The following is a 25,042-nucleotide window of genomic DNA, read 5'->3' as shown; positions in this document are numbered from 1 at the left end:
CATGTAAATAAGGGTCTTTGTACAAATTTTAATACGTATCAATAAAGAGGCATTTTTCACACATCACTCTCTCTTTTGTTCTTTTCTCTCTTTCCTCATTAACATTAATAATTCTAAACCTAAACAGAACCAATAAAATAATTATGTCTGTAATTGTTCGCTCTGACCGGGATCCGAAAGTTGAGGATGAATGGGTTGAGTTGGACAGTGATGAGGAGGCCATCTCTCCGGATCTGCAAAGACTGCTAAATCAAGAAGCTCGTCTACTCCAACCGTGTCAAGAGAAATTGGAGACTGTGAATTTGGGGCAGGGCCGAGAGATAAAAGAGGTCAACATTGGGACCCATATCAGTGATGAAATAAGGACACATGTTTCCGCTATGATTATAATAAAATCATTCTTTATTCTTTCTCATTGCTTCTTTTCTTGCTTATAATAAAATTCTAAACCACATTATTTTTAAACCTGTTTGAATAAACATGAATGAGGTTAAAATCATCTTAATAATAATAAACCCGCATCATTTTTATGTGGAAGTGTGTGTGACAACTTGGAGCACCTTCCCTTGGCCTCGACAAGTGCCATCATAGATAAAAAGAAATCCTTTAAAATAAAAGAAGCTCGGCAGGAAACCCAAAAAGGGGGCTGCGCAAAAATAAGAGCAAAAGACCCGCTAGGAATCCCACGAAAGGGTGACCTTGGCAAAAGTTAGGGTTGCAAAAATGAATAAAAACAAAAGTCCGCTAAAACGCCACAAAAGGGTGTTTTAGGCAAAAATAAGGACAATCAAAAAACAAAAGAAATCCATGATGGTACCATGAACCGAATTCAAAAAGAAAGGTTCAAGAGAAGCTATCCAAGTTGTCAAAATCACAACGTCAATAAACAAAGATTTTCTTAACTTCATAAGTGTTTAATCAAACAAGCCTAAATACATAAGCCTACCTCGGCTAACCATTCTTACAAAAACCATTTTTGAAAAATAAATCCCCTCTAAAACACAAACTTCAGAACAAAAATATCTTTCCTTTCTTTTCTCTCTTGTCCCAAACGATTTTAGAATAATCTAGTGGAAGCATGGAGAAATAAATCATCACTGAAAATGGATCTAATCTGAATAATAAAATGGTGGAAGAACTGTGCCAAGAATTCAAGATCCAACACCGCAACTCTTCCCCATATCGGCCGAAGATGAATGGGGCAGTCGAGGCAACCAATAAGAACATCAAGAAAATAGTGCAAAAGATGGTTGTCTCATTTAAAGACTAGCACGAGATGTTACCCTTCGCTCTCCATGGTTATAGGACTTCTGTACGCACATCTACAGGAGCTACTCCATTCTCCCTCGTCTATGGGATGGAGGCAGTTCTACCCGTCGAAGTCGAAATACCTTCCCTAAGGGTAATCATAGAAGCAAAACTTTCCGAAGCAGAATGGGTTCAAAACCGGTACGACCAGTTGAACCTCATTGAAGAAAAACGGGTGAACGCCATATGCCATGGTCAAGCCTATCAGAGGAAGATCAAAAAGGTTTTTGACAAGAAAGTCAACCCTCGAGTCTACCATGAGGGAGAGTTGGTAATGAAGAAATTACTACCAACTCAAAAGGACAAAATCGGAAAGTGGGCCCTAAATCACGAAGGACCGTACGTGGTAAAGCGAGCTTTCTCAGGAGGAGCATTGATCCTCACAAACATGGATGGAGAAGAACTTCGATACCTAGTCAACGCTGACGTGGTAAAGAAGTACTACGCTTGAAGACGTTGCTTGCATAGGCCCGCTAGGATGAAAACCCAAAAAGGGCATCCTAGGCAAAAGATAGGGCAAAATAAAAAGCCCGCCAGTACAAGGGTACTAGGCAAAATAAAGGCGAATTTATCCCCGCTAGGATACGTCCTAGGCAAAAATTAGGGGCAAAAGAATAAGACATAAAAACAAAGCAAGCAACGATCACTTGATTTGAAAACCGAAAGGCGGTTCAAGTGATTATCTTCTAGAAGCAAGCGTCTTGCAGCATCTACACTCCTAGCTCAGGCATCTCACCCGAAGCAATTAGGGGAACGTAAGAGCAATAATTACAGATATAAATTGTTAAGCCTAATGTATATAGCCTACCCTGGCTAGCCATTCTTCAGAAATTCCTTCTGTATATCTTTCTGTAAAAACACTTGTGAATATCAATAAAATATCTATTCATTTCTTTTCTCTCTTGACCATGTGATTATGCCTCTAAATTGGTGTTTCTAAAAAAAATTGTATGAAATTCCTTTAATAATCGGTCAATAAAGAAAGTTGGTGGGGTTCCTATAAAATCCGTGATCTCCTGCGTAAAAGGCTCACAAAGATATTCCCTCGCATCAATGACAGAAGTTCCTCCAAGAAGAGGAGGATAGGGAGAGCCATTCATTTTTCTGAAAATATTAACAAAATAATAAAACTTGCATTTCGTGCATCACACACATTAGTTGCACATTCAAAGACCTTATCATGAGGCAATCACATAAAATAGAAAAATATGACAGCAGTCAACAGAAAAAGCCAAAAGACGACAAAAAAAAAGGCAAAAATACAGAAAAAGCCAAAAAAACGACAAAAAAGGCAAAAGATTTAGGAAATCAATCGCATCGTACAGAATAATTGAGCCTGGAGAGGCTTGCCGAAATAATACTCCCTCAGAATAACTGAGCCTGGAGAGGCTTGTCGAAATAATACTCTCTCATCATAACTGAGCCTGGAGAGGCTTGCCGAAATAATACTCCCACAGAATAATTGAGCCTGGAGAGGCTTGCCGAAAAAATACTCTCTCAGGATAACTGAGCCTGGAGAGGCTTGCCGAAATAATACTCCCTCATCAGAATAATTGAGCCTGGAGAGGCTTGCCGAAAAAATACTCTCTAGAGATATCTCAGCTTCCACTCACGGGCCAAAATCCCCAGTGAGAGCTATTAGACCAAGATCAGCAAGATTCCCCAAGGGAGGCTTGATCATCTAAACAGAATATCCAAGTCGAAAGGACCCATACTTCCTCAGTGGAAGATAGCTTTCCAACTCAAACAAAGAGTGAAGCTAAGCCTGAAGAGGCTTTCTAAATAATACTCTGGGATACATAAGATTCTTAAACCCCCAGTCGCCTACTCAGAGGCATCCCTACAAAAAGCAAAAATCCAAAAGATCAATAATCATTCCCCAAGTGGAATCTGGCTTTCAGCCAATCATTGAACGTCAAGCTGATACGCCTAATAGAAGAGGCTAATCAAAATCAACGACAAAATCCCCCAGCGGATAACAGCCTACACAGAGGCAACAAAATCAGAAAAACCAAAAAGAGTCACCCGAATAAGGATAACTGGGATACTCCACCAACGTCGAAAAGACGTCAGCCAATCATAAGGCACCGCTCATCTCAGAAAGAGCATCTTTGTGTCTGCACCCCAAGGAATCAGAAATTCCCCATTGGGCACCAACTACGCAAGGGAAAGTTGGGACACAAGAACCTATGAGTAACTGCACATCCCCTAGACGGATCCCTGCGTTATCCAGCCCTCAGTGGCATCAAAATCAAAAACAACCGTCGAAGCAGCATCGTGGACTGTGGAGACAAAATCATCGTAAAAGCCTGGAGAGGCAGTACTCAGCTACCCAGTTGTCAAGAGCACCGAGGTATGCACAAGCCTGGAGAGGCGATACTCAGCTACCCAGATGTCAAGAGCACCGAGGTATGCACAAGCCTGGAGAGGCGGTACTCAGCTACCCAGATGTCAAGAGCACCGAGGTATGCACAAGCCTGGAGAGGCGGTACTCAGCTACCCAGATGTCAAGAGCACCGAGGTATGCACGAGCCTGGAGAGGCGGTACTCAGCTACCCAGATGTCAAGAGCACCGAGGTATGCACGAGCCTGGAGAGGCGGTACTCAGCTACCCAGATGTCAAGAGCACCGAGGTATGCACAAGCCTGGAGAGGCGGTACTCAGCTACCCAGATGTCAAGAGCACCGAGGTATGCACAAGCCTGGAGAGGCGGTACTCAGCTACCCAGATGTCAAGAGCACCGAGGTATGCAACGAGCCTGGGGAGGCGACGACTAATACTCAGCCTGGAGAGGCGGTACTCAACCATCAGCGTCGTCAGAAACACGTTGGTGTTCAACTTCCGGCTCGGGCGTCGAGCGAAGTTGAGCCTGGAGAGGTAGTACTCAACCTGGAGAGGCTACTCAACAATTTTCCACCGGAAGACACTACAAGTCGGAAGGATGGCTTATTCCCCGGACGATTGGGTCAACTCCTTTACTTGTCAATCGATACACCAAAAGGCCGTTTGACTAAGTAAAGGGGGGGCAGCTGTAGACCCCTAAAATTGTCCGGGTCGGAAATAAGACTCGAAGACTCTCAAAGTTCGAAGGAAAGTCATCCAGAAGGACTCCTAGAAGACCATAGGATGACTATCTGTAGGTTTAGAGGTCTTAGAGTAGCTAAAAATAAGGAAGTGGAAGGATTGGAGCTCAATACGGCCTCCTTGGAGTTCAGTACGGCCGTACTGCACATTTTGAACTACAATACGGCCGTACTGAAACCAATACGGCCGTATTGAAGTTTCTGAACTTCAATACGGCCGTATTGAAGTACAAAAACTCAATACGGGCCGTATTGACCCCAGAGGCCGTACTGCGCCTCATTCCTATAAATAGGACGTCATTTGGACGTTATTTGAGACAATTACGGACAATTACACACTTTTGGACACAGTTTTGACTCTCTCCTTGAGTGTTCTGGGGTGTTTGAGTAGTGTTCTGCCCTAGAAATCGCTCTGAGAGTCGATCCGACGAAGTTCTTGAGTCACGAGCCATTTGCTTGAGTCTCGAACCTAGTCGAAGGGAAATCTTTTGGATTTCCATAGTCAAAAATTATTTTTTAGGAAGGAGCGAGCGAGCTTGTAGAGAGAAGGAGCGCCAAAAAGCCTCCTAGACTTCATTGATATATAAAAGCACGCTTCAAAGGTTTCTTTTCTAAAATCCCTTCTTTTACTGCTTTCTGATTGCTGCATATTTAAAATTGTCATCATGTAGATATTTAAGTTATAATCGCTTATAATAAATAGGGGTAGTTTAGTAATTTCACACTGTTATTTATGAAATAATCTGTCATAGGGAACCCGAAAGGGGCGCTGTGGGGTGCTAACACCTTCCTCACGCGTAACCGACTCCTTTCCCAACTCTGGTTGTAATGGCCGAGGTTGATTTATAAAAATCAATTGCCTTAAATCTTTTTCCAATGTTTTGAGTAAAACATTGGTGGCGACTCCAAGAACCCTCCTTTTTGCGAAAACCACTAATCCATGGAGGGTCCCGCTTGGGATTAACATGGATTGGTGAATCATTTAATAAAATTGTTAGTTCAACAAGGTCTCAGTTTGAGAATAAGTCGTTCTAATAATCCACCACTTTTAAAAATTAAAACGAGTCATGACCATCGTCGCGAATGCCAAGGTCCGTTTCGGCGGGTGGCGACAGCCACACAATCGAATCTCTCTAACCAAATGAACTATCAAATGCACCATGATATCAAAATATGAAGGTGGAAAATACATTTCCAATTGACACAAGATTGTGATTGCTTCATTTTCTAACTCATCTAACTTTACAGGGTCAATTACTTTGTTGCAAATGGCATTGAAGAATAAACACAATCGAGTAATAGCAACTCTAACAGAAGATGGTAAAATGTTACGAATAGCCACAGGCAAAAGTTGTTGCATTAACACATGACAATCGTGAGACTTTAAACCAATCAACTTCAAATCTTGCATAGATACCAAACTCTTAACATTTGAGGAGTACCCTTGTGGAACTTTCACACTGCTTAAAGCACTCACAAAAGCTTTTTTTTTTCTTTCTTTGATAGAGTATGACAAGCTGGAGGCAAGTAAGTGTGTCTTCCAATAGACTGAGGATGCAACTCAGAACATATACCCATGTCCACCAAATCTTGTCGTGCTTTCACTCCATCTTTAGTCTTTCCTTTGATGTTTAGCAATGTCCCAATTACACTATCACAAACATTTTTCTCCACATGCATCACATCTATGCAGTGTCTAACATCTAGCTTGCACCAGTAAGGAAGATTAAAGAATATTGATCGTTTCTTCCAGATATTTCTCTCAGTTGACTTCTTTTGCGTCTTTCCAAACACAATGTTAATGTTCTTCACCCGTTGATATACTTCTTCACCATTGCGCGGTGTCGAGGCAATTTCATCCTCCTGACATCCATTGAATGCTTTTTTCAATCTACGGTATGGATGACTACGAACAAGAAACTTACGATGCCTAGTGTACGCAGTCTTTTGCCCATGTTTCAATTGGGTATAACTTGTGTTTTCTTCACATATAGGACATGCATAATGACCCTTCACACTATACCCACTCAAGTTACCATATGCTGGAAAATCATTTATTGTGCAAAATAACATTGCATGCATGGTAAATTTTTCTTCACGATATGCATCAAAGACATCCACTCCTGTGTCCCACAACATTTTCAAGTCATCAATCAATGGACTAAGATACACATCTATGTCATTTCCTGGTTGTCGGGGACCTGATATCATCATAGACAACATAATATATTTTCTCTTCATGCATAGCCAAGGAGGCAAATTGTAAATGACCAACAAAACTGGCCATGAATTGTGTTTACTACTTAAGTTCCCATAAGGATTCATGCCAGCTGTAGCTAGACCAATTCTCAAGTTTCTTGACTCTGCACCAAATTATGGAAATGTTTCATCAATCCTCTTCCATTGCGGAGAATTAGCTAGATGTCGAAGAAAATTGTCACATTTTCTACCATTTTCATGCCATGTGAGGTTTTTTGCATCCTCTCTAATGGCAAACAATCTTTTAAACCTAGGTATTATTGGAAAATACCATAAGACCTTAGCAGGGGGACCCTCTATTTCTTCCTCACCACTACTTCCATTAGTTTTCTTTTTGAACCGCGACAATCCACATGTGGGACACATTTTCAGTGTAGCAAAATCATTTCTATACAATATGCAATCATTAGGGCACGCATGTATCTTCTTATACTCCAAACCCATTGGACATAGTATCTTTTTTGCCTCATAGTTGCGATTAGGTAATGTGTTATCTTCTGGAAGCATCTCCTTCAATAACTCCAACAATTCTGTGAAGCTTTTATCAGTCCAGCTATTTCTTGCTTTTAAACTAAACAATCTTAAAGTTGCTGATAATCTTGTAAACATACTGCATCCTGGGTACAATGGTTGCTCAAAATCAGACTCTAAAGTATCATACACATGTGCTCTTTAAAAATTTTCTTCACCAACATCACGTATCATCTCTTCTAAGTTATCGTCCATCCCTTCAAAATTTTCAGTTGTTGACACTGTTGGAATGTCTAATATTTCTCTGTGCCATGTCCATACTGTATAACTCTTCACAATACCATATATAAACAGGTGATCACGTATTTCTCCAACTTCTTGACGTATCTGATTCAAACAACGAACACATGGACAATAATATGCCCCTTTGATGGGTTTCCCATTTTGTCTTGCAAATTCCAAGAACTCTTCAACTCCATTTCTGTACTCTTGACTAATGCGACTTGCATTCATCCAACTTCGATTCATTATCTATATATTAACACAAATTAACTATTCACTTAGTTATTCATAATTTTTCTAACCTAAACTACAACCCTAAAAAATCGATACTAATTTCGGATAAAATCCACAAATATTTCTACTAATACGATGGAACCCTAAACGTCAATGCCTAAAAAAGTCCATCTTTAATGCATCTGGAATGGCCCGTACTGAAATTAGAACGGGTCGTTCCAGATCAACAATTTACACTGCAAAAAATTTAAGCAGAATGGGCCGTTCTAAAACCAGAACGGCCCGTTCTGCAACCAGTTGCTTGCAAAATGGCCCGTTCTGCAAGCAGAACGGCCCGTTCCAGATGAAGAAATAGCAGAAAATAAAAGAAAAATTTGCGTTGATAAGAAACTAACCTCAAACGTGTAATGTGCAGACACTTAGAGAGTTATAAACGTCCAATGTAGCAACAAACTCGCTGGGAGACTTAGAGAATCAGAGAAAAGGGATAGTTTTCGTAAACAGGGAGCGCGGGAATGAAAAATGAAAGCTGCATGAATATAGGGACATATTTACGTCAGATAGTGATAGCTCCGACATTAATGGGCTAATTTACGTCGGACTCCCCTTTGTCCGACGTAAATTAGTTCCTATTATTTACCATTCTGCCACCGCGTTTTTATAACGTCGGTGGTTCCTGGTTCCGACGTCATTTAGGTGACGTAAAAGCATCATTCTGCACTAGTGGAATGATTAAATTCGTTTGGTTGGTTATAAATATTTTTGGGAACCAAAGATTTTGACTACATTAACTAGGAAAATTAAGGTAACATATTTACTATAGTAAAACATTCTTTTTAATTCAAGAATGTTAGATTACCACCTATCCCATAAGAACAATTTGATGGAAAACATGTATAAAACACATTTTCGAAAAATCACGTTTCCCATGAATGTTATTTTTTAGATGATAAGTCAAACGTGAGAAGGTAACATTCTCAACTTCAAATTCTTGAGAAAGTAAAAGCAAATAGTGTACCAACCATCGCCTATGTTTTGTGAAAATGATTATGAATTTCCTATCTTCAAAAAACCCTTATATGTCTTCCATATTCATAGTTAACTTTGATCTCAACTCTAATAACCCTAAACAACTTAATTTTTAACCTGTGTCAGTTATTTCATTACCAAAGTTGTAAACATTATAAGTGGTTAAAAGTTATAACATTGGTCAACACCTAAACTTTTAACCAATCCAGTATGGGACTTTTAACAGGAGTTCTTGCTAACTCAGTTTCAAATTAAGGTAAGTTGTAGTTTGTAAAAGTTTTATTTGAATTCCATACATGCTTAGCATATACAAGTGCTCATTTGAAACAACAACACTCGACATCCCCAGAATGAACTATCTCGCATGAGCCTCCTTTCCCAAAGCCTTTTCTACGACAACTCTCACTACAAGCCCACGGTGAGACATGTGCGCATTCGTCTGATCCTTTTTGGCAGATTTGTTCTTCTCCTTCTCCTGCATATTCAACCCAGATAAAATAAATAAATAAATACATATATTGGTTTCTTTTTTGCACAAATCATTCTTCATATATACATTAATAAAAAAGAATGTTAAAATTTATTAGAGAAAAACTACTTATTTAATCATATTTAACGATTCAAAACCATATTTACCCAATCAAAAATAGACATGCAACTTAATTATTATTATTATTATTATTTACCTGAATCCAAAAGCAAAGCGATGCATAATAGTCCCAAAAGGAAAATTTGATTGGTGCGGGAAGCCAATTTGCAGTTTTCACCTCCTGTCCTTGTGAGAATATTGATATGGGAATATTTTGAATGTTCACCAATTGTTCTAAGGATATATATACCTCTTAAAATTAAATAAAATTAATTAATTCTTAAAATATGACATTTAATATACTGAATACTTTTAACATTTTTTCTTAATTTTTTTATTTTTGACCAAGATTTAATATACTGAATATTGTTAACCACTTAACATTTTTCTTAATTTTTTTTGAAATATCCAACAATATTTTAAAATCAATAACAAATATTTAACAAATAAAGTTATTTCTTAAAATACAACATATAATACATTGAATATTTTAATATTTCAATGTTTCAATGTTTTCTTAACACGTTTTATTTTTTTAAATAGTCAATAAATGTTTTAAAAATATTTGTTAATGTTATCATATATTAATAAAATATTTCAATTAAAATCGTGTCATTACTTTTCTAGAATTGAATTGACCGAGTGATATTAACTCGATATAAATACATTATTAATATATAATAATAGTAATAATAATCATAATCAAAATTATATTAATGTATTTAATAATTTTTATTTATAAACCACTAACAAATGTTTTTTGGGTGTATATCAAAATAAAATGATTCTTTTATTTGTGATCGTGTACAATGAACGTGAACAATGAACATAACATTTACGATGTCAAGTAAATTATACAAATTTCACAATCACTACAAAAACACTTTTGGTAGTTATTAATATGTCCTTTAGTTATGCATATCCAAATAAAAGTGATTGTGATATATTTTATTAAAAAGTAATGATACTTATCAGTAATTTTTATTGGATTTTAATAACAACATGAATAATTGTTTAAAAATAAGCAACAATTGTAACATCCCAATTTTCAAAATGGTAATTACTATTATTATTATTATTATTACATAGTATTTGGTCATAATTTGAGGATTATCTTTTATTTCAATTGTAGCTAATTTACATTCCATTTATGATTAATTGTAGGTTTTAGAAAGATAGGTGTGTTAATGGACTTAATTAAATAGTTGAAAAACTTTCTTTTTGTTAAAATTGTTTTCGCAGGGCTGACTGGCAAGCCTCGGTTTTTGGGGCATAACTCGGTCTGTGGTTGTCCAAATGATGCAACCTTTGTATCAATGGAAAGCTAAGAGAAAATAGTATAACTGTTATGAAGAAACCATTTTCAAATTCCTTCATCTACCATGTTAAATATTCTAAACACCGCAACAGCTTTGACTCTCGCTGGCAGCCTGACTCCTATTCACTAAAACGGTCATATCTGGAGTTATAAACCTCCTTTTTCGGTGATTCCAAAACGACTGAAAAGATAACAGCCACGGCTAAAACTTTCATGAAGACCACCTGACCAAATTCTGCCATCTAGAAGGTCTAAATCATCGTGCTTAAGAACGTGTCCACTAAATCATCCACCAGCACCACTAACTCATCCAATAACTCCACTAATTCTTCTACCAACTCCACCAACTCCACTAATTCATTTCATATTACTCCACTAAGCCCATTTTACTTATATTTTAATGTGTTATGAAGGCTATAAATAGCCCTTCACTTCTCCATTGCATCAATTCTCATTCTCTCTTCTCTTCTACTCTCTCTCATTTCCTCTTCTTCTCTTTGAAGACCAAGAGGAATCCATAGGAGGAAGCTCTGGTCTATTTACAGTTCTGGTCCCTATCTAAGAAGAGGAGGTTCTAGCCTAATTTCTAGTTAACCAGGTACGGGGGAAAAGGGGATTATTTATATGTATAGTACATGAGGGAATTGGGTAGAGGAAGAATTCCTTAGGAATATGATTGATTTTACAATTATTTGATTTGGAGAATTATTGGTTCTATTAAAATTATCTGTGTTGAGGTTTATAAATATGCCTAAGTGTAGGAATGATGATCTGTGAAGAAGAATGAATTGTAAGGAAAATGCGGTGAGCTAGATTTTGGAATAATTAGGGGTTTTACTGTTTATATTAATTATTCTATTGATTATTATATTAATGAAAGTTATTGTTGTATTACTTGTTAAGAATTAATGATATTGATGTGAATTGCTTGAGGGGTATGTAAACCCTATTATATTGAGCTTATCTGTTATCTATGTGATATGGAATTGCGTACGTGATATGAATTTGAGTTATAAGATGAAAGGATGTATGAATGTGACTTTGATTGTGATTGTGGTGTCTCACATCGATGACTAGGGACGGCACGGCCCCTGGGTAAGTGGTGCTACAGGGAGGGCGTGACCCTAGCATGGTGTGGGATGAGTAAGACAGTTAACACCACCATTTATGTCGTTTATGGCAGCCCTGGCATAGGGTTAATTGCAAGAGATTGTATTGATTGTAATGTGATTGTGTTTCCTCACACCAAATGATTAGGGATGACATGGCCCCTGGGTAAGTGATGCTACAGGGAGGGCATGACCCTGGTCTGGTGTGGGTTGAGTGAGGCAATTAACCCGTATCACTTGTGTCAGATGTGGCGAGGTCTTGGCATAGTGTTAATTGTGAATGATGGACATGGAAATGATATTATTAATGGTGAGATCGGCATGAGTTATGGTTATGGATGTGGAAATAATTTTATGATTGGTATGAAATATTGATGTGATATTATGAGATTGACATATATATGTGAAATGAGAACTGAAATGTGAAAATGATGAATGATTGATAAATTATATATACATCTATATATTGCAAATATTTTAAATAATGAGTTATGATGAAGTTATATATGTTGTGTTTGGATGTACTTTGCATATAGATATCTTCTTTTCTCACCGTATAAATTGTGGATATTTTAGGTGGAGAGGATTCGGCTGCAAGTGGCATATAGGATGCCAACAGTTTTATTTTGGGAAATGCTCTGATATTGTGACATCGGGGCAAAGGATTTTAGGAGCGAAATATTCGTGTGAATTTGGTACTGTAATATTATTTTGAAAACAATTTGTAAAAACTATTGTGTTTTATGTTTTATATCTCTATTAATGTGATTGTTGAATTTTTATGTGAACCCTTTTACTAACTTAGAAAATTTAAACCTTCTGAAAATTATTATAATTTTCTGATATATGTGTCGGGGTAGTAAGGGTGTCACATTTAGTGGTATCAGAGCAGGCCGATCCAATCGGCCGTGAGTTATGAGTCTACTATGCTTGTTTGGTAGATTAATAATGTGATGAGATGATTGATGTGCTAATGTGATGATTAATTATGTTCTTATTTATTTATTTATTTGTATGTATTGTATTCTCAGGATTTGTCTGATAGACATGATATAAATTGATGATGCTATTTTTGATTGATCTTTTCATAATTGCTTTTTTGTTTGATACTTTTTGCTTACGTAAGAAGTAGTGATTGAGTAGTATCACTCGTATGGTGAGCTTATGTACCAATAGTACGGACAAAGCCTTGATAATCAACTAGAAATTATTGAGACCTTAGATTTGGATGATTTTTCAATAGTTTACGGTTAATGGAAGTTAGGAATCTATAGTAGTAGTGGTTGAATCCAAGGAGGTTGTATTTGAGAATTGGAGTTTTGATATTTTGATGAGAGATTGGTACGTTCCTTGAGTGTTGGTGCTTGCATGTTAACTTTTATGGTTGAGGTAGTATGTGAATTTTATTCTCTAAGTCCTTTGTGAGCTGTTTTGGTCTAGGATTTGTAATGAAAAACTTGAATATGAGTTAAGGTGGGAAGGAGTGAATTTGAAATGGTTGAGGTATTTTGTGAAATGTTAGTACACTACTACTTTATGATATGGGGATTATTTTCGTTGAAATTCTGTTGTGCTAGTATGAGTATCATATGACAGACTTAGATTTTGTGGTCTTCATGAGAATTGTGGCTTGGGATATTATTTTTCCAATGGAACTAGAATAAGATAAAACAGAGGTCTAGAACCTTAGTTATGACTACTTTGGTGATCAGAAGTTTAGTTATAAGAGCTGAATATACTTGAAATGATTTCTGAATTTTTAGTTAGGAAGGTGATCTTTTTGAAATCTTATGCCTTCATAAGAATTGTAGCTTATTCATTTACCTTTCGTTTGAGATAGGTTTGAGATCATTTGGATGAGTGTAACTCTGTGTGTCAGGTAGATATATGCTATCATGATATTTTTGAGATTTTAGGCATAACAAGGATAAAAATGGATTTGATGATGTTTTAAGGTCTGGTCACTGAAAGGTTGATTCAAATGATATGATTGGTTCATGGTGATAAATTCATACATATTTAGGGATGATATATGTGAAAGAGGTATTCTAATATGAATTGATATGCAAGTATGTGACCTTATGGATCAATTAGTGGATATTTGTGTGTTAATGAGAGGTTTTGACCTTAGGATGTGATACCATCATATTAGAGTTAAGTGTGAAGATATATCTAAGATAAACTTAGCTAGATTATGATTTTGATTGTATGAGGTGAGTGTTCTAGGCTATGTAATTTCTTGCGAAGGTATAACATAGAGCTATCTAAGGTAGAAGTTGTTCTTAAGTGAGAGATACCTAATTCAATTAGTAAAATTAAGAGTTTTCTTAGGATAATTTATAGGAGATTTATTAAGTAAATGTCTAAGGTAGCAGTTAGAGGTTTAGGCTACTCTCATTTCACTCGCCTCTACTACAGGAATCGCTTTTGCTTTCTTTTCCTCTAGCTACTAAGACGTTTCAGTTCACTAAGTTGTCGTTTGCCTACCCATGAATTCAACAGTAGTTTGAAAGGCTAACCCATATTAGGAATTTCTGGACCTATGTTTATTTTAAGTACCTAAAACATTTTATCGCTTACTTCTCTAGGTCGCTTAGTATTACCTTTGACTGGATTGACTAAGAAAAAGTTGCCTTTGTGTGCATAACAAAGGAGAAGGTAGTTTTCAAACTATTAAGGAAGAATTGGCTAGTGTTAATACTACTAGATGTTAACAAAGACTTTTGTGGTATATAGTTATGCTTCTAAAGATAGGATCAGGAAGAGTGTTGTGGCAAGAAGAAAGGTAGAAGCTTATGATTCTAGGCAACTGAAAATTCATGAGAGGAATTACTTTACCCATAACTTTGAGTTAGCAGTTTTAATATGAATACTAAGATTTGAAAACACTACGTATATGATTCTAAGCTTGAGGTATTTAGCGATCATAATAGCTTTAAATATCTATTAACAAAAAGAAATAGTTAGAATTCGTTGAGAAATAAGATTTTGATCTTATTGATTATTCGGCCAAGCCATTATGGCAACCGATGTTTTGAGTAGTAAACCTTTATATTTATCTTCCTTTATGATTAGAGAAATGAATTTTTTTAGATTACTCCTAGTAGTGTGAAACTAGGTATGACTTGAGTAACAAGTGAATTCTTGAAAGAAATTGGAAAAGCATAATTAGTTGATTCATTTGGTGATAAGATATGAGGCTATAAGATAAAGTGATGAATAAGAGTTTAACTTGGGTGTAAATGGAGTGGTGAAATTAGAGATCTGATATGTACATGTAGTGAACTTACGCTTAGGTGGTTAATCTTTAGAAATAATCTTAATATTGTGACAGACGCCTTAATTATGTTGATCTTTGATATATCACTTTTGATGATTTAAGGGTTGGATTTGATTGAAGAATTTAAGACTTATGATTGGTGTTTGAGATTATCCTTAGGAGCATTGAATTGATTATATTTAAAGTGACTAGTAAATTAATGGATAAGATTAGAGAAGCCTAGGAGTCAGATCCTTTCTTAGGGAATCAAATAGAGAAGATTGGTAGTAGTACGTATAATCATTTTTGAGTAGAATCAATATTGTTTTAAGGAGAAAATTTGAATGCTAAGTAAACTTGAAAGGACATAAGAACTCTTCACATTTATTTAGGAGTTACTAAAATGTATCAGAGTGGCGCAGCAGAAGCGTGATGGTCTAAGATGAGAATAGAAGTAGAGAAGTTGAATTAAGGTATGGAGAGTGAGTTTAAATTTGGAGTGGATGGAATTTTAAGATTTAAGGATAGGTTGTACATTCATAGTGTGCTAGAGTTTAATAAAGCAATCCTAGAAGAAGGACATAAGAGTATTCTTAGTATCCATCCAGAAATCACTAAGATGTACCAAAATCTTAAAAAGATATTTTGGTGGCCTTAAGTGTAGAGAGGAATAGAGGATGGTGTGTACTCATATTTAGTATAGTATAAGTCTGAGACAAAACATCAGAAGCCTTTAGGACTTTTGTAGCCTTTAGATGTTCCTATTTGGAAATGAGATAATGTGTCTAGACCTTGTTGTGGGTTTTCCTAGGAAGTTTAGAAAGAATCTTGAACAAGTCATAGTCAAACCTCTTCGTTGCGGAAATTCGAGGACGAATTTCTTAAAAGGGGGGAAGTATTGTAACATCCCAATTTTCAAAATGGTAATTACTATTATTATTATTATTATTACATAGTATTTGGTCATAATTTGAGGATTATCTTTTATTTCAATTGTAGCTAATTTACACTCCATTTATGATTAATTGTAGGTTTTAGAAAGATAGGTGTGTTAATGGACTTAATTAAATAGTTGCAAAACTTTCTTTTTGTTAAAATCGTTTTCGCAGGGCTGACTGGCAAGCCTCGGTTTTTGGGGCATAACTCGGTCTGTGGTTGTCCAAATGATGCAAACTTTGTATCAATGGAAAGCTAAGAGAAAATAGTATAACTGTTATGAAGAAACCATTTTCAAATTCCTTCATCTACCATGTTAAATATTCTAAACACCGCAACAGCTTTGACTCACGCTGGCAGCCTGACTCCTATTCACTAAAACGGTTATATCTGGAGTTATAAACCTCCTTTTTCGGTGATTCCAAAACGACTGAAAAGATAACAGCCACGGCTAAAACTTTCATGAAGACCACCTGACCAAATTCGGCCATCTAGAAGGTCTAAATCATCGTGCTTAAGAACGTGTCCACTAAATCATCCACCAGCACCACTAACTCATCCAATAACTCCACTAATTCTTCTACCAACTCCACCAACTCCACTAATTCATTTCATATTACTCCACTAAGCCCATTTTACTTATATTTTAATGTGTTATGAAGGCTATAAATAGCCCTTCACTTCTCCATTGCAAACCATCCCTCAATTCTCATTCTCTCTTCTCTTCTACTCTCTCTCATTTCCTCTTCTTCTCTTTGAAGACCAAGAGGAATCCATAGGAGGAAGCTCTGGTCTATTTACAGTTCTGGTCCCTATCTAAGAAGAGGAGGTTCTAGCCTAATTTCTAGTTAACCAGGTACGGGGGAAAAGGGGATTATTTATATGTATAGTACATGAGGGAATTGGGTAGAGGAAGAATTCCTTAGGAATATGATTGATTTTACAATTATTTGATTTGGAGAATTATTGGTTCTATTAAAATTATCTGTGTTGAGGTTTATAAATATGCCTAAGTGTAGGAATGATGATCTGTGAAGAAGAATGAATTGTAAGGAAAATGCGGTGAGCTAGATTTTGGAATAATTAGGGGTTTTACTGTTTATATTAATTATTCTATTGATTATTATATTAATGAAAGTTATTGTTGTATTACTTGTTAAGAATTAATGATATTGATGTGAATTGCTTGAGGGGTATGTAAACCCTATTATATTGAGCTTATCTGTTATCTATGTGATATGGAATTGCGTACGTGATATGAATTTGAGTTATAAGATGAAAGGATGTATGAATGTGACTTTGATTGTGATTGTGGTGTCTCACATCGATGACTAGGGACGGCACGGCCCCTGGGTAAGTGGTGCTACAGGGAGGGCGTGACCCTAGCATGGTGTGGGATGAGTAAGACAGTTAACACCACCATTTATGTCGTTTATGGCAGCCCTGACATAGGGTTAATTGCAAGAGATTGTATTGATTGTAATGTGATTGTGTTTCCTCACACCAAATGATTAGGGATGGCATGGCCCCTGGGTAAGTGATGCTACAGGGAGGGCATGACCCTGGTCTGGTGTGGGTTGAGTGAGGCAATTAACCCGTATCACTTGTGTCAGATGTGGCGAGGTCTTGGCATAGTGTTAATTGTGAATGATGGACATGGAAATGATATTATTAATGGTGAGATCGGCATGAGTTATGGTTATGGATGTGGAAATAATTTTATGATTGGTATGAAATATTGATGTGATATTATGAGATTGACATATATATGTGAAATGAGAACTGAAATGTGAAAATGATGAATGATTGATAAATTATATATACATCTATATATTGCAAATATTTTAAATAATGAGTTATGATGAAGTTATATATGTTGTGTTTGGATGTACTTTGCATATAGATATCTTCTTTTCTCACCGTATAAATTGTGGATATTTTAGGTGGAGAGGATCCGGCTGCAAGTGGCATATAGGATGCCAACAGTTTTATTTTGGGAAATGCTCTGATATTGTGACATCGGGGCAAAGGATTTTAGGAGCGAAATATTCGTGTGAATTTGGTACTGTAATATTATTTTGAAAACAATTTGTAAAAACTATTGTGTTTTATGTTTTATATCTCTATTAATGTGATTGTTGAATTTTTATGTGAACCCTTTTACTAACTTAGAAAATTTAAACCTTCTGAAAATTATTATAATTTTCTGATATATGTGTCGGGGTAGTAAGGGTATCACAACAATCCTTAACTAAGTTTATGAATTAAAAAAAATAACATTTTTTAGTCTTGATTTTTTTAATAACCAAAAGAGAATACAAATCACTCTCACAGATAAAAAAAAATATATACATGCGTCATCAACTCTTCATCACCCATCAATAGAAAACTACTTATCCATCATTCTTATATCATGAATGTAATTGCTTTATTATTTAATATTTTATATATGCATTAAATTAATTATGTAAATTGTTTATTAGGTAAAATATTATTTATTATGTTTATTTAACTTAATATTTATATATAATAATTAATTTAATTTTTTAAGTTGTCAAAAAAAATGAAGTGTATATAAAAAAATTATAAAAGTGTGGGCTGCTTATAAAATCCCAACATTGATGTAAAATTTGTAAAAATGTAGAGTGAATTACTTAAAAATGATGTGGTAAGGTAGATCATATTTAATGTAAAATAAAACTTTAATAAATTACTAATAAGAATCACAACAGAAAATGCTCTAAACAGTTACTAAAATTTTACCAACAATTAATTAAAGGTTGGTGTATCCAACGTTAGTAAAAGAATTACTCATTGTTATATTAAATGTTGGTAAAAATCCACTAAAACAAAAAGCTTTTGGAGACAATTTTTGTAACCATTTTATCAACCACGAAAGGTAATTTTTTTAATTATCCCTTTTCATCCACTTACTAGCCTTTATTTATTACTAGTGAAAGTTACTCGAAGGCGTAAATGAAATTCCTAGTGTCTCCCATATATGTGATCACCTTTGGTATATAGATTCTTGTTAGTCAAGATTATTTAGTTTGAATATTAAGGTAGAGATGTTAGTCTCATGTTTCCAACTTATAGCACAAGCCAATTGAACAAAGATATTTAATATTTTTATTTTTTATTTTTCATTTTTTGTTGGATTAATATTAACTATATCCAACCACAACTTGTTAGTTGGACAAAACAAAACCTTGGTAAGGCAAAAGGTCACTACTACAAGAAGTATTATCTAGATCAATCATGTGAAGGTATCTACATCAATTCTAAAATTGATGTAAAATAGGGTGACTTAGAAAATGTATAGACATCTACATCAATTTTTGAATCAAAATAAAATATTTACATCTACATTGGTTCTCTATGAAAACCGATATAGATCAGTACATGAATCTACATCGATTTTCATAAACAATCGATGTAGATTTATGTCTCAACCTACATCAATTTTTAAGTAACTAATGTTGTAACACCCTAAGATTTTTCTAATAATTAGTAATTATTAATTAGGAAGATAATGATTATTTTATTTTATTTTGTTATTAATAATTTTATTTTATTCATTTTAATAGATTTAATTATTCAGGGAAGTATTAGAAATAATGAAGATAAGAGGGGGTTTAGAGAAATATGAGTTATATATTGTAAGAAAAGGGAGAAAGGGGGATATTATTATTCATTTGTTTCATTTAACGTTCCTTAACGTTCAGGTGCTCCAAAAAGACTCGTATATTGCATCACTCCAGGTAAGGGGGGAGTGAGAACACTCATTTCTAAGGATTAGGTGTATGCATGAAAGGTAGAAGGATTGGCCCCAATCCCATAAGTTTTCTATTTGATGAGATGTTATGTGCGTTTGATTTGATTTACTGAGTAGATCTTGAATATGTAATTTATTTGATGATCAGACGTTGTGAGAGTAATTAATTAAGTGCTATGTAGAAAGGGGTTAGAACCCTAAGGGAAGAAATTTAATGAAATTTAGAAGTGGAAGTTATAGACGCCGAAATTGGTGAATTTCCTAGATGTAAAATTTGTTCTGAGTGACTATAATTCTTATGATTGATTGGGTGATGTTTGCTTCGAGATTTTTGTCTGATGTTGAGGTGTTTCGGTGTTGGATCGCACGTAGCACTAGGCTCATGTGCTCGACCCCGAGTGTGCCTTCATCTGTATGAAGGAACTACCCAAACGTGTTGGTGCCAAGTGGGAAAATGTCCACATCAGGCCATAAGGATTATGGTGCTCTCTATTGTAATTTAAAGTTGAGTGCGAAGTGTGACGCTAGGTGTATAAGGATTGTGATGCTCTCTGTTGTGATTTAAAGTTGGGCATGTGGTATGACGCTAGGCGTATAAGGGTTTTGGTGTTCTTTGTTCTGGCTTAAAGCCGGACATAACTTGGGGAAGCCAGGTGCGAGAAAGAGTGGGTGCTCTCTATTGTGGCTTAAAGCCAAACGTGGATTTCCAAGCTTGGAGTGGATTGTCAGGAGACTCTTTTATGATGTTGTAAATGATGTTTTTATGATGTTTATGATTGATTATATGATGATGAATGAGTATATATATATATATATATATATATATATATATATTATGAATGATGATTATTATCTGTATGGGTGACAATTGATGTGGATGAATATAGATGTTGATAAACAATGAATGATATGATGATTGTGATGAAGTTATATAAAAGCATTTTCATGGTTGTGACATGCGTCATATTTGCATAATTCTGTGGTTTTGGTGGGAACCTATTTTGTTATTTTGGTGAGAACCTATCTCTGTGGTTCTAGTGGGAACCTATTGGTGTTTCGGTGGGAGCACTTTTGTGTTGGTATAGCCCAAGGTTAACTCGGGACTTAGGTATCAACAGTATATTTTGATGGTGATGGTTGGATACCCATGCATTTAAATGTAGGTGCACATCGCATTACATTTCTATGTGTGTGTTGATGGATGGAATTGATGTTTTCTATTATTGAAGTTGAATTGTGAATTATGATTATTATAGTTTGAAGTATGAATTGTGATTACAATAGCTTGAAGTATGAGTTGTTGTTATTATATTTTGAAGTATTAATTGTTATTATATTCGTTTATCGTGAAGGGATGGGATGTTAAGGATTGCAGCTCATTCCATATAAAGTGAGATTGTTCTCACTCCTTGTTTGTTGTTGGTATTTTTTTTATATGTTTTGCATATGAATTTAATTGGTATCATACTTGGGGTAGATGGTCACAAATGTAAAATTATGTTCTCATTTACATTTGTTCACAGTTGAATTGATGTATATGTGTCTTTTTTTTTAAAATAAAAATGTTTATTTAACCTATAATAAACAAATATAATTCTTAGTTAGATTGATTCACACACCCATCTTTTGTTTATTTATGTTTTAACCATCAATGAAAACATATATAACTCCTAGATAGATTAATCCACACATCTATATTTTGTTACACACATTTAGACCAATAAAGACAACTAATAATTAAAACATTAAAAATGTTTAATTATGGTGTGACACCCTCTACCCCAACATACATATACAATAATTATAAAAATTAAATTCTTCATTATTAAAAACCAAACCTCCAACCACATAACGGTAAAGGGTTCACATTCATAAACTTAATTTAAATAACATGTCAGTAAAATTACAAGAAATAAAATTGAGTTTTCAAATAGTTAATGGAAATAGCATCCTAAACTAAGCCTAGCTATGCCCCGATGTCACATATCCTATCAGAGCATGCCCAACTGAAGCCTAAGCCTCATCACCAACATCCTCACGTTGATGATCACCTGCAACACAGTTTAAACACATACAAATAACAACAAGAGAGTGAGAAACATCTCACTCAAGTTCAGGTGCAGAAATAAAGGTTAGATAGCATACACACACACAACAAACATATTACAAGTTACCAATCACACATAAACATTACATATACATAATCAGCATCACATGTACACTCATTTATCATGCAATGATGTCATGGACTCGACTCATAAATGCATGCATGTGGCGCCATACAGAAGTTTCACATTTCTCATCACTTGTATGCTGCTACAGCAACATATCTTGGGGCACTTTCACTCATGAATACATCATTGGTGACGAAAGGTACACCTTGTTAGCTTGTTACATCACCCGTGACTCTAAGGTATACCTTGTTAGCTTGTTACATCACCGGTGACCCTAAGGTACACCTTGTTAGCTTGTTACATCACCGATGACCCTAAGGTACACCTTGTTAGCTTGTTACATTACCGGTATGCGGCCTAAGCCACACACCTTGAATAGATCATTTATGCACATGATGCATGTCACACATTCACGATTTCATTGACTCAACATTTCACTTATCATGGAATTTCATGTCTTATCTCATTTCATCACATTTCACATTCTCATAGTCATAGTGTTCACAATAGCACATTCTCATTCATATCATGTCTCATTTCATTTGTTCATATTTCACATAGTCATACTCATAATTATTCCTCATAGGATTTCGCATAGGAACCCACAGAGCACTCTAATTCATATTAAAACATTTATTCTTAAAATTAATCACATATTAACACATCACATCACACAAGCAATACAATAGAGCAATTAGAAAGCAAAACAAAAAATATTCATATTTTGCCTGTTCCTAGAAGCATGCATCAGGCAAGGGATTGGAGGCAAATCTTACTACCCAACAATTATTTTCACACCCCCGAGCGAGGTTTCTCACTCCCCCCCTTACCTGGATAAGTAGAAAAGACAAAGCTAGAGCAGAATCTGATTGATCTCCTTCTCTTAGTTTTCCTTGGTCTTCAGAGAATGTGTCCAGAAGTAGTGCTAGAATCTACTATTTATAGATGTCAAAAGTGGTCAGAACGGCCTGTTTCGAATCTGAAATGGCCCGTTCTAGATGTTGAGCTTAGTGAGTTTTGATGATCACAACACAAGTGTACAACAACAACTTGGAAGCACAAAGACAAAGTCAAAGAAGAGTCAAAAAAGAGTCAAGAGAATGTTATGTAATAGTGCTATGTAATAAAGTATAGAGTTTATAAATTGTTTTGATTGAGTTTTTATGTTGTGTATGCTTTGTGCATGATCAAATCTATATCTAAGCTAAGTAGAGAGTATATGATGATGAGTTAAAACATTGAAAAGTTATTTTGAGACTTAAAATGAAGTTTTAAGTACTAACTCAAAATAATCGATTATTGTTAAATATAATCGATTATTTCAGCAAATAGGCTGAGTAGAATGCCTTGCTGTAATAATCGATTATTTGAAATAATCGATTATTCCAGAAACAACCCTCTGGAATAATCGATTATCCAGCTAAATAATCGATTATATTGTTCTTGGTTGGTTTCTAGAAAACTTGAAGAACAAAATAATCGATTATTCTTTAAAATAATCGATTATCTGGGTCTGAAACTTTTATAAATAGTTTGAACTTTGAGAAACTTCAGACAAGAGTTAGAACTGATAATCAATTTGTGAAAAACGTTTTGTGGAGTCTTTGTGACATCTTGGAGAGTTTTCTTTGTGAAATCCAAGAGTGAAAATGTTTGTGAAAAGCTTGTGAGAAGATCATCATCATCATATTCTTGAAAGGGGAAGATAAAGATTTGTTCAAGAATTCCAGGTGAATTGATTCCTTTGTTTTTTGTGAATACTTGTAAATCTTGAGAAAGGTTTCTCAAGTGGTAAAGTTTCTTGTAGTGGGTTTCTACAAGGGGTGTTTTCTTGGGGTCAAGAAAGTGGTTATCTTTTAGTGTTGAAGTATATGCATGTGTGTGTGCTTGTAAACCTTCTTGCTTAAAGATAGTGGAACAAATCTTAATCAGGTGTTGATTAAGGACTGGATGTAGGTCACATGTGGAGTGGCTGAACCAGTATAAAAGACTTGTGCAATCTTCTTCTACCTTATCTTTTACATTGTGTAATTTCTTGGTTGAACTTTAAAGAAGATAAAACTTGATTAACAAGTATATGTGAATTTTGTTGGTTTAAATCTGAATTAGAGCATTATTGTTGAACCTCATTATGTTGTAATCAAGTGAGCATATTGCATTCATATTTTCATAACAAGTCTTTAGAAAAGCTTCATTTGAAAATTCAGTCTTAGAAAAGTTTAAAGTGAAATAAAGATCTTAAATACTCTGATAATTTTTTAAAGGGTCATAGAATCCAATTCACCCCCCTATTGGATTGTGCCATTCTTTTCTAACAATTGGTATCAGAGCAAGGTTCTTAAGAGTTATTCAAGATTTCAAAACTGGCCAACAACAACTTACCCTATGGTGAGGGTGTGTCTATTCATAGACCTCCTGTTTTCAATGGTGAAAACTATGTCTATTGGAAAATTAGGATGAGAATTTTCATTGAAGCTATTGATATTGTTGTATGGGATGCTATAGAAAATGGACCCTATATCCCTATGAAAAAAGATGATGATGGTGAGCTTAAGGAAAAACATTGGAGTGAATGGAGTGATGAGGAAAAGAAAAGAGCCCAACATGATAAGAGAGCTAAAAACATCATAACATCTGCATTGTCTATTGATGAATTTTTTAGAATTTCACAATGCATATCTGCTAAAGAAATGTGGGATACTTTGCAAGTCACTCATGAATGAACAAGTGATGTAAAGAGGTCAAGAAAACATACTCTCATAAGAGAATATGAGTTGTTTAGAATGCAAAATGGTGAATTTATTTCTGATTTTCAAAAGATATTTACACACTTGATAAATCACCTTGTTGACCTTGGTAGGAAATTTGATAAGGAAGAGCTGAATTTAAAAGTGCTGCAATGCTTGGACAGATCATGGCAAGCAAAGGTGACATCCATTGAAGAATCAAAGGATTTGACCTCCTTGACATTAGCTACTCTCTTTGGGAAGTTGAGGGAGCATGAGCAAAAGCTGCACATATTTGATGAACATGAGCAGCAAGATAAGAAAGGTAAAGGAGTGTCATTGAAAGCTTTGAAATCTGGAAAAGGAAAAGAGGTGAATGAAGAAACAAGCTCCGATGAGTCCGAAACCGAGAACTTCAATTTGCTGGTGAAGAAGTTCAGAAAGTTCATGAGAAGAAAGAAAAATTCCCCCTATAAATTCAATAAAAAGA

At 35.2% G+C, this 25,042-nt stretch overlaps 1 long non-coding RNA gene across 1 annotated transcript; it reads right to left on the bottom strand.

The window, feature by feature from the left end:
• Positions 1-8,895: 8,895 nt before the first annotated feature.
• LOC145957076 (uncharacterized) lies at positions 8,896-9,725 on the bottom strand. Its single transcript, XR_014433497.1, has 2 exons — positions 9,353-9,725; positions 8,896-9,141 (listed from the first exon to the last, which is right to left on the bottom strand). It is a non-coding gene; the product is annotated as an uncharacterized LOC145957076 (long non-coding RNA).
• Between the last annotated feature and the right edge of the window lie 15,317 nt (positions 9,726-25,042).

Source organism: Cajanus cajan, chromosome 4, assembly GCF_000230855.2.
Source record: "Cajanus cajan strain Asha chromosome 4, NIPB_CcT2T_4, whole genome shotgun sequence".
Classification (NCBI taxonomy): domain Eukaryota; kingdom Viridiplantae; phylum Streptophyta; class Magnoliopsida; order Fabales; family Fabaceae; genus Cajanus; species Cajanus cajan.
Note: the sequence above shows the minus strand (reverse complement) of the source record. Positions and strands in the feature narration are given on the sequence as shown.